The following is a 4,793-nucleotide window of genomic DNA, read 5'->3' as shown; positions in this document are numbered from 1 at the left end:
TATATATATATATATATATATATATATATATATATATATATATGTATAATTGTCATAAATATTCCTTATATGTTGATAATGAGTAGCAGTTTATGCATAGATTATACATAAATATATATGCGTCCGCATGTTTCTCCGTATATACGTCTGTAAAAACATATGCAGCTTTTTTTCGTTTTTATTTTTTGTGTACAACTTTTTCTCTCTACATTTATTCAGATTATATTCTGAGAATTCATTTTAAATGTATTATTTCTAAACCTTCTATCTTTGCCTTGAATGGTTTTATAACATTTCCTACCCCTAATCCCTTCAATCTTTTCACATTTCCATTCTCTTCATAATATGGTTAAAGGTAAAAACAATTTCATTGAAAAAGATTTTACGTATTACAAAACTTTATTCTTATCCATTTTGCAAAGCATTTTCTTTTAATATTCTCTCTCTATTTGGTTTTGATTTTTTTCGCAAATTTTGTTTTAGTTTGACTTTCTTAATTTTACTTCATCTTTCTATTCCATTTTATATTTCTCTTAATATAGTTTAAGCTACATTTATTTTTGTTCTTTTGGATTTTCATTCTTTATCTGTTTGTAATATTCCCAAAGAATACAGACACACACAAAAGCACGCACACGCACGCACACATACACATACATACTCACATATACACAAACATACATATGCACACAGATATATTTACACAGATATATAAATTAGCTTCTTTTATTCTTTCGCTCTTCATTGTCTTTCAGCTTTTACATACTCTCCTTTCTATGCAACCAGCTTTTTTGTGTTCTTCGTTCCTTAATGTTATATTTCTTTAATCCCATCCATCTACAATTTTTTTGTTAGACAGAAATATTGTTATCTAGTTATCTACCTTCTATCTACCTATCTATCTTCCTTTGACTCTTACAATCTCAGCATAACTCATTTTGTCTAAGACTTATTACAATCATACAGAAACACATATGCATACATAGTTTCATATACATATGCATATACATATAAAGATACTGACATCTCTGTGTATATGTGTGTGTGTGCGTGTGTGAGTGTGTACTTACATATATATGTATCGGTGTATTTATTTATGGTGTCACTCTCCTTTTCTCTCTATGTATCAACATTTTCTGTGTATGCATATATATATATGTATATATAAACATCTGCGTATATGAATGATAATTGTGTTAGAAACGAGAGAAAAAGTTCATATTCTTGGATATAATTATTTGTTTATGCGCAGCTTGTACTTCGCCCTGGCGTCTCTCAGATGTCTTAGCTATTCACGTCCGTTGAGGTGGTTTTCTTGGGAAGAAATTATCAAGATAGCGTAAGAACAAACTGCTTCATGTACTAATCCCATTCCTGAACTCCACTTGTGTGATATTAATAGTTCGTAATTTGAGAAGGGAGATAACTCTCAAATTACATATTGTCTTGTTCTTACAGTGAAGCCAACCTAAATGTTTATTCAAAAGTGCTGTATTAATTCCCTAGATATTCTAGTGCTTACTTTAGTAAAATTATTATTCAGACTGCAATTCAAATTAATCTACTAGTGGTATGCGTTATAATTTCGACAATGAATTTTGTCTTATCTAAATATGTGAAGAATGATTTATCTCCGTTCAAGACTTTTACTGGTATTCTTAGCATACAATATCTCAGTCTATTGCAACTGTTGCTCCTTTCTTTACATGGTTCACAATGCATAATCTAATATGAATAAACATGCATACATACATACACACAGACACACATGCATTCACAGATACCTACCTACCTACCTACCTACCTACCTATATAATACATACATACATGCACACATGCATGCATACATACATATACATACATACATACATACATACATACATACATACATACATACATACATACGTATACAGAGACATGACAGAAGTAAAATGATGCCCCATAAAACAGAGCATTATTTTTCTTTTAGTTTGAAAAGGATCAACTTTTTTTTATTAATGGACATTTTTATGTTCCAGGTTCTATATGAAATTGTTTAATCATGCCACGTACAAAAAAGCCTTGGAACTGTCTAAATTTCATAGAGGCCGTATTGTGCGTCAAACTCAATGTGGACCTAACGTAAAATCGCAGAAAATCTTGGGATCCCGCTGACTACAGTTAATAGGGTGAGTATACAGTTCACCAGAGAGGGGAACGAGTCGACATCTCCTTGCTCAGTTCGACCTGCGCTCTCTGACAGGACCCTTTGTTTGTTAAGTGAAGTGTGGAGGATAATCCTCATTGCAAGGCCTCTGGCATAGCAGAACAAGTTGATGTCAGTCCCAGAAGAGCTGTCAAGTATCTCCACAAACTTGGCTACTATGGCAGAGCAGCAAGAAGGAAGCCACTTCTTCAACCAACCAATATCAAGTGGAAAAAAACGATTGGGCCAGTGAGATGATGGAGTCGCTGCTAGTAGTTTGGGACACTATCATATTCACTGATGAGTCCAGAAATGTTGTATATTCTGAAAGGAGTCAAGTGTGGATCTGGATCTGTGATCAAGAATTTAACACGAAAAGATTTCTTCCAACAACACAACAAGGTAGTTATCCTGCGATGGCCTGGGGTGCAATTTGGAGCAATGGCCAATCAGAGCTGGAGGAGTATGATGAAAAGACTCACATAAATATGTCCATATTGCGGAAAGGACTCTTTTCAATCTTCTCCAGCGGTGAAATGGTTAAAGCAGACTGGGTTTTTTTTTTCTGGAAGATTGGACTCCTTGATGCGCGGTTAAAAAGACCCAAGATTGGTTGGAAAAGAATGGCATTAGGAAACTTCCCTGGCCAAACCAGTCACCAGATATGAAACCTAAAGTATCCCTCTAGGGTGTAATGAACAGAACACTTCGTAAATAGAACAAGAAAGCAACCCCAAAGCCAGATCTTTTGAGATTACTGCATGAAACTTGGCAAGAAATTCTCTAAGAGAATATTCATCTACCCAAAAGCATGCTTTATAGCAAAGGTTCTAAACGGGGGCCGTATGGCCCCCGAGATACATTTGGAGCTCGGTGGGGGTGTTTTGGAGCAAAGAGGCACTAGGGAGGCGTTAAGAGACATGTCAGGGCTCTACAGGGGCGCTGGAAGACACTCAACTTTGATAAGTTTAATTTAAAATTAACGAGTAGTAGCCATATTTTTACATGCCTGTGACAGTCAGTTAAAGAAAACCATTTTTTTATTGTTTAAATTTTCAAAAGCTTAAAAAATGTTTCCACGTAAGAAAATTTCTGGCATCATGCGTATCAAGTGTCGCTAAAGTGAACCCCCCCCCCGCCAAACAAAACTAAAAATAGAATAGTGACAGACGACTAAAAGGAAAAGAAATAATGAATAAAAGCGAAAAGCTGAATGAGTGTGTATGTGTGTGTATGTGTGCAAATATATATTGAATGGTGGTCAAAATTTTGGAACAAACAAACTGGCTATTGGGTGTGGCTGATAGGTATGTGTGTGTATGTATGGGTATGTTTATATGTATATGATTGCGTGTGTTGCCGTTTTGAATTCCTTTCTACGATTGAACTTAAACTGACCCATGGCTATTAAAGATCCTACCACACACACGCACACACATTTGTTTTAGGTTTTGTATCCATTTGAATTGCGACCATACACAAGATGACGTGGTAAGTCTTATGTTCTGAAATTGAAATTTTGAATTTGTTTTAATTGAGGAAAAATGGAAAAGTCTTTGACGTTTCAGGCTTTTCCTTTCTATAGACGAGCGTAGGTTCGAAACATCAAAGATTCTTCCATTTTTCTTGAGTGTCAAGCTAACACCACACTTTGTTTGTTGTTCCCTCGTCTATCTATTCTTCTTGTTTGTCATTTTTTTTGTTTTGACAGTTTTGAATCATATACAATATACCGCCACAATCCAAACACCGTTTCTTTTCTCCATTTTCCACTCCCCATTTTTTTTCTTCATTCATTTCTGTGGAAGAGACCAGGTAGAATTATTCGGTAGCCATAGTAAAACTCCGAGTTTCGGATGCCGGGGCGGATTCCCACGCCGCCATCTCTTCAGTTATCTGGCCGGATAACTGAAGATAACTGAAGAGATGGCGGCGTGTGTTTCCGCCCTGACATCCGAAACTCGGAGTTTTATCATTGCTACCGAGTAATTGTCACATATTTTTACAGATAAATTATTTTATTTACATAATATCGAGTTCTCTTCTTTTTGTTGTCTTTTTTATCAATATATATATATGGTGGTTGTCTACTCTTTAAACAGAGTTTGACCACTTCCTGCACCTAAACCTTAGCCCTTTCAGGGCGTCCGATGTGGCTCTTTAAACCAGACAATGTTTTGAAAAAAACATCCACACAGATTACACCTCTGATTTGTACTACCAATACCTGCAGGTAAGTTCTGCTCATTGTGGATCCTAACATGTCTTTTAAGACCCCCATTGGATTTGCAAGTCCACTGGCACACACGACATTCAAATGAAGATTGAAAAGAGTCCTTTCCGCAATATGGACACATATTTATCTGAGTCTATGTTTTCATGACACTCATCCAGCTCTGATTGGCCATTGCTCCAAATTGCACCCAGGCCATCACAGGATAACTACCTTGTTTCGTTGTTGGCAGAAACCTTTTCGTGTTAAATTCTTGATTCCAGATCCAGATCCACACTTGAATCCTTTTAGAAAGTACAACACACTCACACACACACACACACACACACACACACACACACACACACACACATATATATATATATATATATTTAT

The sequence above is a fragment of the Octopus bimaculoides genome, chromosome 8 (assembly GCF_001194135.2).
Source record: "Octopus bimaculoides isolate UCB-OBI-ISO-001 chromosome 8, ASM119413v2, whole genome shotgun sequence".
In the NCBI taxonomy this organism is placed as follows: domain Eukaryota; kingdom Metazoa; phylum Mollusca; class Cephalopoda; order Octopoda; family Octopodidae; genus Octopus; species Octopus bimaculoides.
This window is presented reverse-complemented; position numbering follows the sequence as displayed.